Genomic DNA, 17,020 nt, shown 5'->3' with positions numbered 1-17,020 from the left:
CTACAATCCTCAGGCAGGCAAAGACGACATCAATGAGGAACAGAAGGGACTGATCAAAAAAGAGGAGATGTCTACCCGTGTCAAGTCTCACAAACTGTGCAAAGGGAAAATTGCAAATTCCGTGACAGGTAAATTATTCCTCAGTAAAGTTCACTAGAGGAAGAGAAAAAATGCAGTTACTATTTACACAAATGTTCACAATATATTTTTGTATGTAATGTTGGCCATGGTTTATATTCTTTAGAAATCTCTTAAAGATAAACAAAAAATGCCAGTAGGGCCACTTCTCCTTGGACTGCACACCCCGTCTCTGTCCTTCGCATCTCCTTTACTCAGGACTGACCGTCATGTCTGATTTCCCAAGAGCTTCATGTGGATGCACACACTGGACATCTCAGCATTTAGCATAACTCCAGTATTCAGTAAGTGCTTATTATAGGCCCAATGAATTAATTACTGTAAACAAGTACTCATGCAGTATAACTGAACATGTGGAAAGAAGTGGGCAGTGGCAAACCAGTATCCAGTGTTTGTGCAGGTTCAATAGGGTGGCAGGATGTGAAAGGAACATACCATTATGAAAAGGGGTCAAGGAAGGAAAAGGGAAATGGGAGCTTCAATAAGTGTAAATTAAATATTGCGGCACAATTCATAACAGCCAAGATATGAAAACAACCCAATCGTCTGTCGAAGGAAAATGGATGACAAGATCATGGCGCACGCGCGCGCGCGCGCGCGCGCGCACACACACACACACACACACACACAGAGGAATATCATTCAACCTTAAAAAAACATGAAAATCCTGCCATTTGCAACAACGCGGATGAATCTAGAAGATGGCATATTAAGTGAAATGAGCCAGACCTTGAAAGAAAAATACTGGGTGTCACTTTTATGGGGAATATAAGTTAAATATGTAGAAACAGAAAGAATGGTGATTACCAGGGCTGGGGGTAGGGGAGGAAACAGTAGGTGTGGTCAAAGGGCTGGTTGCAGACCTGCTGAATGAGTGAGTCTAGAGCTCAGGTACAGCCTGAGTAAATGGTGTGGCCCTGGGTCTAAGATCCACGAGAGACAGCTAGTGATGGTACTGTGCACTCTGGCACCATGTCGTATTAATCTGACTGTGCACACATATCAAAACCACGTGTTGTAAACAAACACATGGAAGTACATAAAGGAATACAGAAGAAGATAGTATTGAGACTTTGGCTTCCGTGTTTTTAGGACCAAAAATATGTGCAAAATAATCTAGGTTGTTGTGGGTGGTGGGAGGTGTAAAAACAGCAATACTTCTTCCAGTGGAGAGCCTAAGCATTGTCATGGATGATAATAGAAAAGAAAGGAGAAGGAAGAGGAGACAAATAAGCCAGGGGAACTCTTTCTGTTTGTCCTTTGCATTGAAACCCAAGAATTTTGGGAACAGTCCCTGCTGCTGTCAGGCCTGCTTATTAAAGACCTGCTGGGTGGGGGGCACCCTATTATCTACTGCAAATTGGCTCATTTACATATTTAACAGAAATTGAGAGGAGTGTGCCTCTTTCTATCAGTAAGACAAATTATCTAATTCACAGCCTCACAGAGACACATTTCAAACACTGACTACGGGACCGGACGTCAGTTTGGGTTTTTTAAATAAAATCATGTTGGAACAGCAGAGGAAAGAACAAGGGCCCGCCCCGCCCCAGTGGCCCAGAAGGAGATTCCCACAGAACAACTGGGACAACAGTGCCGAGTGGAGCTGGGTTCTGGGTTTGACCCAGGGCAGGGCCGACCTACGGGTCTAGGTAATGGAAGAGGCCGTGTAGAGGGTCCTTGAGGGGGCTCAAGGTGGTGGGGCGAGCCTGGAGCCAGCTTGTCTGAGCTGCGTCCTGTGCTGGGACTCTGCACACAGGGGTTAACTGGATGTTTGCTCCAATAATAGAAAGTGCCTTGTGAGATGGGTATCTCATTTCTACAGGAAATAAAACTGAGGATCAGAGAGGTTGAAGTAAATCTTTGATATATTTAGCTAGCAAAGAGCAAGTACCAGGATTTGAATGCTGATCTATTTTCAATGTGATAACCATGTCCAATACACTGATTAGAAAGCCCTGGGGATGCCACTGGGGCCTCATACCTGGAAAGGTTTGGGGAACACAAACATAAATAAGTAAAAATTACAGAGGCGGGGAGTTGCCCCAGGGGCTAGGTGAGAGCAGTGCAGAGATCCCACAGGGAGCACGGCATCTGTGGATGGCAGGTCTAGTCTTCCAGATGAAAACCTAGGATTGGATTTTATAAGTGTCAGGAAATTGGAGGGACTCAGTGCAGAGATTAATAAACTGGCCCAGCCCAAGCCATTGGACCTGGTTGAATCAGCACAAGTGGATTTCTTCTGTATATAATCAAGGGGAAATAAAACTATTTAAGCCATCAGCTAAGTGTTTCTTGCTGTAAGTTACATAAGCCTAATTGGAAAAGAGCACCGGAGTCACTGGTTTATGGTTCCTCCTATAGTTTCCTGATAATAGGAGCTTCACTCTCCCTTTTCCTGGAATGAGGGATTTAATCTTCGATGGGAAAGATACAGCAGACCTTTGACTTTCAATTTAAATAGCCCCAAATTGGCGACCATTCATTGTTGGTGGATGCGGCTGCCTTCACAATGGGGCATTTCACAGTCGCGCTCAATGGGGAATTCAGCTTTCTCAGGTCGGAGAGGATGAATCAGATTGCACACTGCTCAGCAGGCTGAGCACAGCAAAGTGCCCCAGCTGTCATCCCAAGAAGACTGGGGTGAGGCACCAATATGTACCCAGAGAGCGAGTTCTCCATTAGCCAGATGGAACCTCAAGCTGTTGCCAGAACTGTCTCAACCTGCACTGTGAAGCGATGCACTGCTAGACAAAGAAATATGGATCGTCCGCCGGCCCTTGAGAGATGAGCGGCCACGTGGCCACCGATGCCGCTCGGTCCTCCAGGGAGTGGCAAACTCCTCCTGAGCCACAGCTAGCCGTCCTGGCAGGGCCCTGACTTCACCGCGTGCGTCCCAACAACTTCCGTGTGGGTGGCAGGGCAGACGCCTAGCTCGGAGGTCCTGGGTGGCAGCCAGGGCCATTGAGACGGCACACGGTGGTTCCGGCACAGTGGCACATGGCTGTGGTCAGGGATGGGGCAGCTTCTAGGTAGAAAACCGAACTGGACACAGCTGCAGGCACAGGGGGAAGAGGGCAAGGGACGGGTGACGTGGGAAGCCTGGTGGGGCTTGCCGTGGACAGGGGCTCAGGGGGTGGAGGAGCACCCTGGCTTCCTGGAGTCCCGCGGCCCCCTCATGCTCTGCAGGCCCAGGGAGGCGGAGGGCCAGGACTCAGTAAAGGAGGCCGCGCAGCCTCAGAACCGAAAACTCACCTGAGCTGGCGCTGGACTGCGCCCCAGGCCACCTCTGTGTTCGCTCTCTTGAGCTTGACCTGTTCTTCCCCCGCCCAGTCCCCGCCACTCCAGAGGCTCATCCTTCTCTGACCCACACACTTCCCCAGGCTTCCAATCAACCCCTTCTTCGGGTCTCATCAGTGCCTGTCACATCTCAAATTCTAGTCTTTTTTTTTTTTAATGTTGACATATTTCAGATTTAAAACAGTTTAAAGAATAGCACAGAAAATTCCTGATGCTGCTCACCCAGATTGTTCAAAAGTCAGCCTTGGCCCCCTTTGCTCTTTTGCTTCATCCTTCTCTCGTTCTCTCTCCTCCCCTCTCTCTCCCTCTTGCATACGCACACACCCACCTATATGGCTTCTCTGAACCTTTTAAGAGTAGCTGCACTCGAGAAATGTTTCATCCTGAAACTCCAGTGAGACTCTGTGGGTTTCCAGACCAGCTGTTTCTCATCGTCCTGCAGGAGGATGAAGTCAGGAAGTCACGGCACCGTCCTGTCACACAACCAGGAGACAGGAGACCATGGGCCCGTTGCTCTGTAGGCCTCAGCTCAGCTTGCCTTGGTCTGGACTTCCTCAGGATGCTGCGGGGCGTCCTTTTGGGCAGGAATAGGACAGAAGGGACCCTGAGCCCTTCCTCTCCTGAGCAGGCCGTCAGAGGGTGCCTGCTGCTCACTAGTCCCCTCCCTGGCAGTTAGAGCTTCAGTCTGGACTTTCCTTTACTGAGAGCACCAGACTCCCAGGCCAGCTGATGACCAAGGAGCTGTCGCTCAAAAACCAGGTCCTCAGAGCAGCTTCCCGAGAGCCCTGCCCCAGGCAGCCTCCCAGTCCTGTGGCACAGCGTGGCCGAGGGCGGCAACATGGCTCATCTTGTGCACTGCTCGCAGCACGCTGAAGTTCTTGAATTATTTACTCTGAACTGGGGAAGACTGGTCTGCTCGCTTCTGTGTCGGAGAACATAACAGAGGTGTGGTCTATAGCAGTGCCTAGCACACCATCTGAAAAGAGTGGCCTTTGGCCACCTCAGCAGGTCAACTGAGCTGTCTGCTGGCCCTTGTGCATCCCAGAGCCCTTCACCTCTTCCTGTTAGCACGGGCCTGCCAGCATGCCAGGGACACCGTGTAGAACTGCCCACCACCACTGAGAGGCTATTCTGGTTGCTTGGAGGGACAATTCTCACTGAACTGCTGGGCAAAGGCCACATGCTGTTCAAGTGGTAGTGAGAGGGTAGCTCTGTGACATCATCCCTAATGTACAGCAGAACGGACTCCTCATCTGGGACCCCACTGCAGTTTGTGGTCACAGTGCATAGCACACAGCCCACGGTGGTCTGCTGGGGAGCTGGGTGTCTTCTGAGATCCCCAAGGTCAAGGTTACTGCATGTCTCCAGCTCCTGGCCAAACACAGGAAAGGGCTTTTGCTTCTCCCTCTGCCTAATGAAAGCATCTACCCAGAAAACCAGCAGGAATCCCACCCAGCTTTTGTGTGTGTTCTTCACAACAGGCAGGCTGAGGGTGACTTCTAGCTTTGATGGAATGAAACAGGACCTCCATCCCCCTACCCAGAGCCACCAGCCCAGTATCTGCCCTGCTATTCTGATACTAAACAGGAAATTCCAAATTAGTCACTTTTTGGCTTAAGATTTCAAAAATGGCCCCTGAGCAACACTCATTTTTGAGCACTATTTATTTTGAGCAGAGGTGCTAAAGGATTAAGCAGCACATTTGCTGTTCAGCAGGGGACAAAATGCCTTTGCCTCAAAACAACACTAATGGGAGAATTTCCAAGGGGAGAGGCTGCTCTAAAATAAAGGAGAAGCCAGAACTCCAGGGGTACCAGGCATTCAGCTCCCTGGTTAGCCTCAGAGTGCACCGTTCCTCTGTTCCCCCAGCCTGGCTATTCTAGTGGCAAAAAGCCCAAATAAAAAGAAATCACAAAGGGACAAATAATAGGGAGTGCTCTTTGTACCCATGTCCTGAGTTCCTTTACCCATCCTCCTCAATGGGTTAGAAGAATGGGCTTCTAAGCCCATCCCAATCCCTCCTCCCCATAGAGGGGCACACAGGGCATGATGGCTGTGTGCGAGGTGATCACATCTGTCAGTGTGCATACATGTGCACGTGAAGCGTGGTGGGTGGAAGGTGTGAGGGAGAGGAAGCCACTTTTGCGTGTGTTCTTCACAACAGCCAGGCCGAGGATGACTTCCATGAAAGGGGACCTCCATTCCCCCACCCAGAGCCACCAGCACAATATCTGCCCTGCTATTCTGGTACTAACCAGGACCCTCCTGAGAAGATAAAGCCTGGCTGGCCCCCATGGGGGCCAGGTCTGCTTTTCTCCTAAAGCCACCAGCCTACCTGGTGAGGCGAAATTTCTCTGGGCCTTTTCCATAGAATAGGTCTCTGTTTGGAACTTCTGCATTTTCTGCCAGTCCTTTGTCACTGCCGACTAATTTTGCTAGTCTCTGTTTCCTGTAAGCTGAGGATCCTTTCCCTTCTCAGTAGAGGGGGAAAGAATGAATGTGCTCCGTAGGACTGAAAACCTGTGAGAACGAGAGAGGATAATCTGTCAGTTATGCGTGAGTGCAGAAACCCTAGGGGGAGGTGAGAGCCAGGTGACAGATAACTAAGTTGAATGTGAAGGGCATGTAACCTGACTCATATCTGTTTACACTCTCTTAAAAAAGGAAAATTATTGAACAACAGTTATCTCTAACTCAGTGTGATTTCCGAGCACTCTGTCTCATGTGGGGACTGGGTCCAGCATGCAAACATGTTTGGATAATTAAAAAGTATGTTATCTCTTGCTGGTTTATTGCAGCCAGAGTGAACTGAACACCAGTGCCCCTAATCCCATCAGCCTGTCTGCGGGAAAGGTCAGGGGTCAGCAACTGCTCCTAAAAGCACTGTGCAATTGAATCTAAACCAGCCCCTACCTACTAAGCAGCTGCTCACAGACAATTCAGGATCTGTCCTCCTGAGATCCCCAGGGACTTGTCCAGAAGAGGCCACCTTCAGAACAGAACCCTGCACCTCTCCCAGCTCATCTGACAGTCTGGAACCGGCATCAGATATCTACTTTGAAACAGGAACGCAACGTGATTATCAGAAGAAATTTAAATTCTTTTCAAGTAAATTTCATTTTTATTTAAAACAAAAATGTTTTTAAAATCAGTTTTAAGTGAATCATTGTCTATGAGAAAATATGGATGTTGTTTTTAACTATAGAAATTTTGTGGGCTGGCGAATGCATAGATGAAATAAAAGAGTCTGTGGGTGCTTGTGAGGGCCAACACCGAGGGGGACGCTGGTCTGACCGGATGGAAGGGAGCTGGGAGTGCACAGGCCTGCAAGTCCAGGCTTGCCCTGCAAGAAACACCCACCACCCTATCCTATATCTGTGAAAATCCCTGGGCAGAGTTATGCTCCTTAGTGATGGCTTTTCAGTTGAATTTATTTATGTAGAATTTGGAGAAAACTAGAAATTCAAATAAATCGAGACTACGTGTGCAGTGAGGTGAAGAGAGGAAGCTCAGCCATCACCTGGTGCACAAGCCAGGACCCTGTGGAGGGCAGGAGGGTCAGCATCCCTCCCTGGGCCATGGGCACTTCCAGGACCCCACATGGGACCACAGGACTGAGGAACAGGAGAATGGTTATTATCACAGAAGGATCCTTCCTTATATAGTAGTATCCATAATGGTAAAAATTATACAGAAATGTAAATTTGAGAAGTGAGCGCTGCTCATTTTCCTCCGCCTCACTTTCTTCTTTGCATGCTGGGCTGACAGAGGAGCACTCTCCTGGTTCGGCTGTTGCCCCTCTCATTCAGTCTACTTCCTCTCCCAGCCCTCTCCAATGATGGGCTAGACCTGGCCTCTCGAGGAGACTTCTGCATGTATTTCACAATCAATGGCATTGCTCTTGTTCGTACAATCCATATATTTTTACAAAATATTTATTCAATGTTGGCACTATTAGTTTTGCTTTAGGTGATATATGAAATAGAGGGCCCATTTTTCTTTAGAAGAGGACACGATTTGTCACACACCACAGAACATTCTAGGCCCACTGCCCTGCCTCTTCAAGGAGCACTTCCTTTCTCTAAAGTTTGATACTAAAATAACAAAGACTGATAGCGTCTCGCAGTACTGTGCTATCAGCTTTCTACAGCTCTCTTGGTGAAGCAACTCCACACCTCCTCTAGCTACCTACATGCAGTGTACTCTGGTGGCGCTCACCCTGCGCCTGCAGAACTTCCCCATCAAGGGTGCTAATGGGACAAGGAAGAAGATTTGATTATGGATTGTGAATTAAGAGAGCAATTTTGCACTGATGTTCAGTTTCCTGATTTGGATGATTAGAGAATGAATATGAAAGAGAATGCTCTTATTCTCAGGAAAAGAGAACTAGGGGGTTGTCTTCAGCATGTGACTAGTTGTTCCAGAAAGCCTGGACGGGGAGCACACAGAGGGATGGGGGAGACGGGTAGGCAGCCAAGGCCTGAGGACACACAGGGGGGTCTGGGCATTTGTTGCACCTCTTCTATAAACTGAAATTATGTCCAAATAAAATCCAAAACTAAACAAACAAACAAAAAAACAATACTTAAAAGAAAGTATTATTGGGCTTGTGACATTCAAAATTTTTTTTCTTGGTTATTTCCTCTTTCTTTTCTAAATTGAAAATATACATAAAATTAAAGCTCTATGAAGGTGTTTGTGTGTGTCTTGCACCCCCAGAAGTAGCATTTTAAAGTAATATCTCCGTTTATAGAAAAATAGCCCCGCTTTATAGGAATTCCAATCAAAATATTTAGAAAATACAGAGAAAATGGCAAAAAGTCTGCTGAACAGTATGATTTGATCTTGGACTTCTGCTTCCACCCTGGGCACTCACAGGGAGTGCAGCCCCCGCTCCCCGCGTTTTGGTCGGGCAGGTATTTCTTCCAGACCCTACTCAAATCCACAGTGGACCTCAATGATTTACCCACGGGAGAAACAAATATTTCCTTGTTCCTGTCATTATATTCCCTAATAAAACTGTACCTTGCTGGTGTGAAGTATGTTCATCAGGCAGAAAAATATCCCCAAATAACACTTTCCCTATAGGAGGAAATGCTGGGGTCAGGATTTGCTGTGGGCGAAATTACAACACCCAGAACCCAAATATTGATGTTGCAGAGTGCTGGCCAGGTCCTAGGAGAGACGTGGCTGAAGGTCGCCTTGGACGGCCAAGCCCTAGGTCAGGCGGCGCAGGGCTCAAGGGTCTGTCCTCCTCTCCCTGCCTGGGTCCACACAGCCTCACGGAAGAAAGCATCCCCCAGCCCACGGGTGCACTGGCTTCCGGCCTTATATGAATTGCACTGGTCTGCGTTGTGCAATTCAGAAAAATGAATTGACACACTTGCGGGGCCGGGCACAGGAAAATACCTCCATTTCCCGCCTGCTAATCCCTTCCTTTGGCGGCTTGTTGCTTTATTGTTTGACTTCACGTCCTAAATAACATCTCATAGGCAGCCCCCGCTTCCCTGAAAGCCAGGGTGATGGTGGGGGAGGGGCAGCCCTGTGCTCTGCTTTCTTCTCCCTTCCTCTCTCCCCTCCCCCATCCCACCTCTCCCCCACCTTTTTTTTTTTTTTCTTTTTGTTTAAGAACTCCACCTTCCTGCTGGAATTCCAAATCATTTCAAAGTCCAGTGGCGGCTTCTCCTCCTTACATACCCTTATTATTTCAAAGCGAGGCCATCTTAACTGAGGGAGCAAGTTTATTCAGGTGGCATGAATCAAACAGGGGCTCTGCAAAAGCTAGAGCTGCAGACAGCAGCCCCTGCGTCTCCCAGTCCCTCCTCCCAAAGAAGCATAACAAAACCCCAGAAAAACAGCCGCCAGTAATCTCCCTGCCTTAGCCAGCAACAGGGGTGAGGGAAAGCTGCCCTCTCATTATAGCCCTGGTCTCAAGGTTAGAATTAGACCCTTAGGGTAAGGAGCTGTCAATTAGAGATAACTCCAGCCAACGCCGTCTGAAGCGGGGGCTTATCTCCTAGCAACTCTTCATTCAGGGCACAGCCCCTGGCTCTGCCCGCAGCTCAAGAGCCATCTTGAAGACAGTGAAATAACCTTTTTCAATCTGAGCAGATGCATAAAGAATTCTACTTCCCCAGTCCTCGATGGAGCCTGGGTGACATTTGACTAGAAAAGGGGTGGAATCTGGAAAGAATTACGATTTTCTTGTGTTCCACTTGCAGATGTTTCCATTGGAGATTTAATAGAAGTATCTGGCTAAACAATCAGAAAATCTAAATTCAATCTGATGCTGGAGACCTCCTTCTTCCAGATATGAGTCTGTCATGTTTATGTATAAGCTGACATATTCTCCCTCGCAATGCCTATTTTATGCTTAGGAGGAATTTGCCAACAGTGGAAATGGAGTGGCTCTGGTTACCAGGGGAACTCGGCCTGTCCCTTTATCTACCATGGCAGGGCATATAGAAAGCCAACAAGCATAAATCCTATTAAGAAAAGCAGAGGGTTATGCACCATTGATGTAGGGAACATCTCAGAATTTACTACTAGACTATATATTTGGTACAAAAAAAAAATCATGTGCATTCCTTGGAGATGTCTCTTCATTAGATTTAGAAATCATGGTGTTGATTTTTCTAATCTCAAGCAGAGAAAGAATGGCAGAATACCAGGGGGTGGGGAAGAAGGGAGCCTTTGATTTTCCACTATCTACAATAACAAAGGGATACCTCAGCAACGTTGTAAAATAGCGGATGCAAAATATCCAGCGTGCTGCAGGGTGTAAATCAGGCACTGATCTTGGAATTAAAGATGTGAATTAACAACGCCTCCTGTGTCCACCATTACTAAGAACAGGGCCATTTTCCCAGAGCTTTCCTGCAAGCACCCCTCTCACCCCTCCATGGCTTCTGCTGCCATGAGTTTGTGGTGTCCTTCAAGGCGCCATGGCCACTGAATTTCATACCCACATATAGACCCATAGACCCGTACATATGCTTCCTACTTTACTTGTGAAGTAATTATTGCGTGTGTTTGTTTTTATATTTAAGTAATTCTCAGGTATATTGGGAGCAAAAGTCAGGCAGTCAAGAAACTGACATACATCAGTCTCCTGGACTAGTATGTGCTGGGTTGGAGAAAAGAACTGAATTCTGGAGAAAGTCAATCCTGGAGCACAAGAATGCAAAACAGCCGCCCTGCTGTATGTGTGGGGTGTGTGTGTGTGTGTGTGTGTGTGTAGATCGGTCTTCGCTATGCAGCTTGATAAATCAGATCCCCCAACCTGAACAGCTTCGGGTGGATTTACTTTCACCCTCTCTAAATCTCAGCCTGCAGATGGGTTCCTCATTAAGCTCAGATGGACTTGCTTTTGCATTACCACTTGTCAATATCACAACACGCAGGGAAGCGTTTTTAAAGAGAAGGAGAAAGCTTAAGCAACTTTGAATGAATCTGTGTGTGTCTGTGAAAGGTATATACATGCAATCACACTTTGGTCTATTTTAAAAATAAAGGTTCCAATTCATGAAGGAGGGAAAAAAAAGCTGGCAAATATATCACAAAATATCCAATACCTTAAAATAAAGTCACACATAATTTTCAGAAATTAAAGTTTTCTTGTTAGTGAAGAAGAGGGGATACAGCTTTGTGAATTGCTTTCAGAAGGCAGACATCTCTGGGTTGTTTTCCTTTTTTTTTTTTCCCACATAAAAATATAAAAATATTTGAATCAAATTTATTGTTCATATCTATATGCTGCTGGAGCATTTTTACAAATGCATTTTTAAGCATCAATTCTCTCCAGTGTAGAGACCATCCCTTTAATGCTACTTGGCATTAAATTTGAATATAGTAGCAAAAAATTGACTTAAAAAAAGGAAACATCAGTAGCCATCACAATTTACTTATTAGACAGCAGATTGGTGATGTCCCCAGGACTCTTATGTGGACTGTCAGTGCTGGTTCCCTAGGAGATGACTGAACTTAACTGCTTCGCTGCTGTAAGGACAGAATGAATTCCGGGAGCATCGTCTGGAAGCTCACAGGCCCGCCCACAGCTCATTAATCTGTGGCCAACAGCCTGGATTTCAAAGGGCTTTTGGTCTGTAAAAGGGTCAAAGATCGGCCATATCTTAATGCAAATTTGATTCGTCCTGTGCTTTTTGGGAACCCGAACTTACTAAGTTTCTGTTATTTGATTTGCATGTAAGAGCCATATCTTTGGTTAACAAAGGTCAGTGTTTAGTTCCTCTTCAGCACCCCGTCTTACGCAAGAAACTGATCTCTCCTGACTTCTGAGAATTTGGCTCAAGAAACGCAGTGTTTAATGTCCTTATATGCTGTTATTTTTTTTTAACTGATGCTTTGAAAAATCTTCATTGCTACCTGCATGTACACCTTTGACTTTCTGTAGCATCATCCTAAGAGAATATTTATTCTAAGTGTTCAGTCTACTGTTCTCAAACAAATGTGTGTCCCGGATAGCTGGGGAATGTGAGGCTCCAGAACCCCCACAGAACCAGAAGAGAGGAGACCTGAAGTCAGTCTCTGCTGGTGGTGTTTACTGAGTGACCTTGAGAAGTCACAGCTTCCCTGAGCCTCAGTGTCTGCCTATGAAAAAGAAAGAAGAAGCTCAACTGAATTATGTGAATTATTTGAAATAATTATTTGGAAGAGATTATAAATTGGAAACTGTTATACAAACATTATTCTTTTAATAATTTTATGCCAGTTTGTTAAGACATGAAAAATTGTATCCCAATATTATTTAATAAAATTGCTGATCTTCAAAAAGCACAAAACACAGTATTCAGTTAGTTGTATTGTAGCAGGCTTATTTGGCTACCCGGTCCTCAAAGAAGCCTCCTTTATTAATCTCACCCAATTGGAATATTTTTTAATTTTGCAAATTTATGTTCTAAACTGTGTAGATTTTTTTTGAGATCAAGGGAAATTACCTAACATATTTCACAAAATGTTAGCTTATAACAAAAATAAACTACACATTTTTTATACTTTGCCTCCTTAAACCACAGACCCCAGCCCTTTTTCCTTTTACCATCATCCTTCATTTATGATTATTTATTACTGTGTTAGCAACTTTTCCTTAGCCTTGGCCCTACCCTGAAAAGCTATTTTCACAATCAGAAACAGAAGTTGGGGTTTGAAAAGCCATAATGAACCAGGAAAATATAACAAAGGAAGATGTCCCCCCTGGAAGGGTAGATGATAAGAGGCAAAGCTCTTATGTATGTTTTATTTGAAATTCATCTGAGCTGAATTTTATTTTCCCTTCCTAATTTCTAGTACTTAGGAGAGAATTGTGTTTGGATATTTTTTCCAGTATTCAAAGCAAGGGGAAAATATTGTTTATAAAGAAATAGGCCATGTAGAATAACCGCTCTCTTGGGCAACACACAAAGATTAAAGAATAATGGCTCTGGTAACTTTGATTCTCTGTTTTGTTCCTTTCCAGATTTCTGCTGGAAAGAGTCCCTGGTTGAAATATGTAGTTGTATACATGCTAATATTCATCTGTGCACACTCAGACACACACCTTCACACCCAGAGACAGTAAGAGTCACATTAACAGAGCTCTAGAACAACAAAAGTTCCTTGAAAGATGAGATCAATTATCCAAACCCAATTCTAGATATCAGAAATAGCAACATTTGCCTATTTCAGGAAAGGGAGCACCATGTTTTAAATCTGCCTTTCACCACATGAGGCAATAATCGGCCGCCCCTCGGCGTGGCCAGATGCTGTATGGTGCTCCTGTGGTAAAGCAGCATCCAGGGAGAGAGAGCAGAGGGAGCTGGGAATGTGACTAACGTCCCTTTTACTATCCAGAACCTCAGCCAATGGATTCAAGTCACAAACGAGAAGCCTAGATGGTCATATATCACCCTGGCTTTGAACTTACTCATGCATTAGCTATTTCAGAGATTTATTTATGAAAATCAATCCTGATTTTGAATTCATTGTGGGTGAGGGGCTGCTGACTCAAGGGGCCTGAGGGACCCTGGGCTGAAGGACAGACAGACAGCCATCCAGCGCAACCAATACACAGCGGCCAGTGAATGGCCTCATCTACAAACCAACTATTTGATATGCAGATGGGACCCCAGGCCTCTTTAATAACACAGCACTTCTCAGGCAGCAGGTGCAGGGAGAAGTGAGTGGCCCGTCCTCATTTCAAAAGCTGGGCTGCCTTTCTCTCTCCCTCTGGCCCTGAACAATTGCCCGAGCTCTATTATCTTCATTTTTTATCTAGACGGTCCATTTACAGGATCAGGGCTCTCACCCTCTGCTTCTCCTTCAGAGCTGTAACCTTAAGAGCGGACACGAAGCAGGATTTAGAAGCCACATGAGTCGCTGAGGAAGGATCTCATCCAGACTCTTCCTAACAGATGATGCAGAAAAATCTGTTTGGAGGTCATGCACCATTTCATACTCTCCCCCACACCCTGCGACCCGAAGGACAATGTCTCCTTGAAATAACTGTCCACGCTATGATAGAAACAGAGTTGGCTTTTGCATTTGTATTGGGAGAAGCAACCCAGGTCCAAGATAAGCAAAAATACCCTCCCTAATTTTTTTTTTGACAGATCTGCTTCAGCATTCGACAAAAGAGCTGGATGTCTGGGGGCCCCATGACAGATTGTTACACCACAGCATGAAGGTGCTTTTCAGCCATCAGGAAAAAGAATCAAGAGTTCATCTCACGCCACACCGACCCCCTGAACTCCAGAGCAGCAGAGAGATGCTTCCCAAGCTCCCGATGCTGTAAAGTGCAACGTCATATAATTTATACTGTCTGTGGTTGCAGGTTATGTCCTGCAAGTCATAAACTCTTACAGTTTTATGGCTCTGCTGCAGCTATTAACTAAATGAAAGAGTTATTCGTTTGAAATCTGGAATCTATACAAGGTCCAAGCTTAAATTCATCAAGATCCACGAGTGTAAAACAGGTGAAAATATTAAACATGAAAGATTATACACAGTAGGGCCAGGGATGGGGTGGGAGGGGGTGAGGGAAGCAGAGGCAGGGGCAGTGGTACCCAATGAGCATCGGTGACATTTCTACCCCACACTCTATTTACATATCTAGAGCAGGGACAAGCTCTGGGCCTCGGGCTGAACCACAGTAGCTGCTTTGCATTGGTTTGTGGGTATGTTGTGAGACAAATAAAGGGACTTCGACATATTTCTGCAGATACGCACATGAACAGAGAGAAGGAGACAGACACAGAAGGTGAGACAGAGTAGGAGCAGCGAAGTCATTAACATTTTGCTTTGGCTTGAAGATCTGGCCTGCTTTGTCACACAAATCAATCGATTTCCTTTCAAATACTTATGCAGGTACCTATTTTCAGTGCTATATGTTTTTTTTTCTTCTCTTTTTAAATTAAATATAAAAATGTTACAAAAATACTTCACCTGCTGACTCTGGGGGTGGGGGCAATGTGTTCTGCTCAACACAATGACCTGAGATGTAGTTTCAAAATCTTCTCTCCTTTAGAGGAATCTTCTCCAGTGGTCAAAGCCACTGTTTGGGGACTTACTTAAAAAAGCACAACGTGGCATTTGGACAAGGCAGTGGATGGAGGCAGCTCCTAAGGTGCTCTCTCTTTACTCATTAATCCAAGAGGTTAGAAAAAAGAATCATGACCTGAGCTCGCTGCAGAAATCAAAATCAAGAGCATGTGCAGGACTTCCAGGTGACAGCCACTGCTGTGCCCGAGACTGAATGTTGGTGCCACCACTGATTCCCAGGCAAAGTCCTAACCTCCAGAAGAGTGATATTGGAGATAGCGCCTTTAAAGAAGTGCATTAAATAAAGTCTTCAGGGCAGACTCATGAGACAAAAGAATTGTGGCCTTTAAAGAAAAGACACTAGAAAGATCTCCCCCACCCCTGCCCCCACCTGCGTGCATAGGCCAAGGAAAGACCCATGAGTGGACACAGTGAGAAGGCTGCTGTGCCAGTCAGGAGGCAGCTGGCACCTTGGCCGGCCGCGGACTCCAGTTGTTAAAACAGGGAGAAATGCGTTCCTGTGGTTTAACTGCCCATCCCCAGGATCTGGTTATGGTAGCCTGAGCTGATTGAGATGCCCTACTCATATGGAAACATTTTTTCCACAAAATCTGAGAAACAAAATTTTAAATTGATATACAGTACATTGCACATAAGAATTTTTGAGCAGTTGGACTACCAACAAATAAAACAAACTTGTACTTTATAAGTCTTTTTTTTAAAGGGAGGTAATTGAAGAATATTGAAGTGCTCCTATAATAGTTACTGTACCATAAAAGCGATACTAATGAATATTCATGCTATAGCTACTAGGCTCACCTTGCCTTTAGGGCATCCTTTTAACATTGCTGTGACCTAAAACAAGTGCAGAGAAGAGGCTTGGAGCTCCAGAGGCCTCCCACGCAGCTCAGTTGAAGTAATAAGAAGTCTAGCAGGGAAGGAACAAGAGCTAGAGTGGACCCTGGTTCCCAGGCATTTACTAGGTATTTTATGTCACCTGATGGACAGTCACTCTCAGAAATAAACACTGCTTTTCCCATTATCTAGATGAAAAGACAGGTATTAGTGAATTTAAATTATTCACTTACGTAAAAATTACTCATCAATAAAAATGACAAAAGCCAGGATCCAAGCCTGCTGCCTTCTCTCTGCCATTTCAGGTAGCACCGGTCAGGTCCTCCCAAAGAAGCCTGGAAGGGATTTTCCAAATATGCTGCCAGGGACTCGAGGACTGGCTGGCATCATTTGGATGAAGGGGAGGAGAGGAGAGTTGTATTTGAGAGGAAGAGAAATGGAGTGAGGGACAAAATGGGGAAGCAGTGCTCTTGGGAATCTTCCAAGGCGCAGAGAGCAGCAAGCCCTCAGGGTGGAGAGCCAGGAGCCAGCTTGCAGAGGTGACTCCTCCCTGCCATGGAGCAGTGCACCCAACAAGAATGTGAACGGTGAGCGCCTCACTTTCTGGGGTAAGCCAGCCGTCTTCAGCATCCCCGTGGTCCACAGGGAGCCGCCTGATCTGCAGCCCACGTTTCTCTTCCTTGCTTATCCAGGAGGGTGAGAGAAATCTTTCTGTACTTTTTCTAGACTCAAATTATTGCTTCAAATGTTTTTAAACTTGGCACAATCCCAAGGCACATTTTTTTTTTTTTTTGGCCAGAAAGTTTTTTCTTCTTTTTTCTCTAAGCCCATGTGTATTTTAAGCAAACTTTCATCCATATGCTCCTTATTCCTGGTCTCTTCATTCATCTGTGTGCTGTTCTGTGTGCTGTTTAACATCTTGTTAACACCCTGTCCTTTAGGTGCATACTAAGGTTTGCAAGTTTATTTGGGGGTTTCATGCTTGGGGGGTTGTATGCTTATTTTTGTTTATTTATTTTAAAAATAGAAAGCCTGATTTAGGCTCTGTAGACCACCGTTCTGATCTGAGCAGCTCTTCCTCCACACTCCAAGTGAAAGACACAGGGATGGTGGACTCACACCAACCTGGGCCTGGGCAGTTGGTGCCCTGTATTCGTGCAGTCTCCCCAAAGGTCTGATGAAGAAGTCACCT

General features: G+C 45.7%; 1 long non-coding RNA gene across 2 annotated transcripts in view; it reads right to left on the bottom strand.

Moving 5' to 3' along the window:
• Positions 1–17,020, bottom strand: part of LOC124090554 (uncharacterized) — a 123,817-nt gene that overhangs the window by 13,769 nt on the left and 93,028 nt on the right. Inside the window, exons 5-7 of one of the 2 annotated variants that reach the window (XR_009226513.1) lie at positions 6,352–6,490; positions 5,774–5,958; positions 3,767–3,911 (exon numbers count right to left, since the gene is read on the bottom strand). This is a non-coding gene — a long non-coding RNA (uncharacterized LOC124090554). The remainder of the gene's footprint in view (positions 1–3,766; positions 3,912–5,773; positions 5,959–6,351; positions 6,491–17,020) is intronic. The other variant, XR_009226514.1, reaches the window with a different exon arrangement.

This window comes from Marmota monax, unplaced genomic scaffold (assembly GCF_021218885.2).
Source record: "Marmota monax isolate L192 unplaced genomic scaffold, Marmota_monax_Labrador192_F-V1.1 WCK01_AAM20220418_F8-fsc00010, whole genome shotgun sequence".
In the NCBI taxonomy this organism is placed as follows: domain Eukaryota; kingdom Metazoa; phylum Chordata; class Mammalia; order Rodentia; family Sciuridae; genus Marmota; species Marmota monax.
Note: the sequence above shows the minus strand (reverse complement) of the source record. Positions and strands in the feature narration are given on the sequence as shown.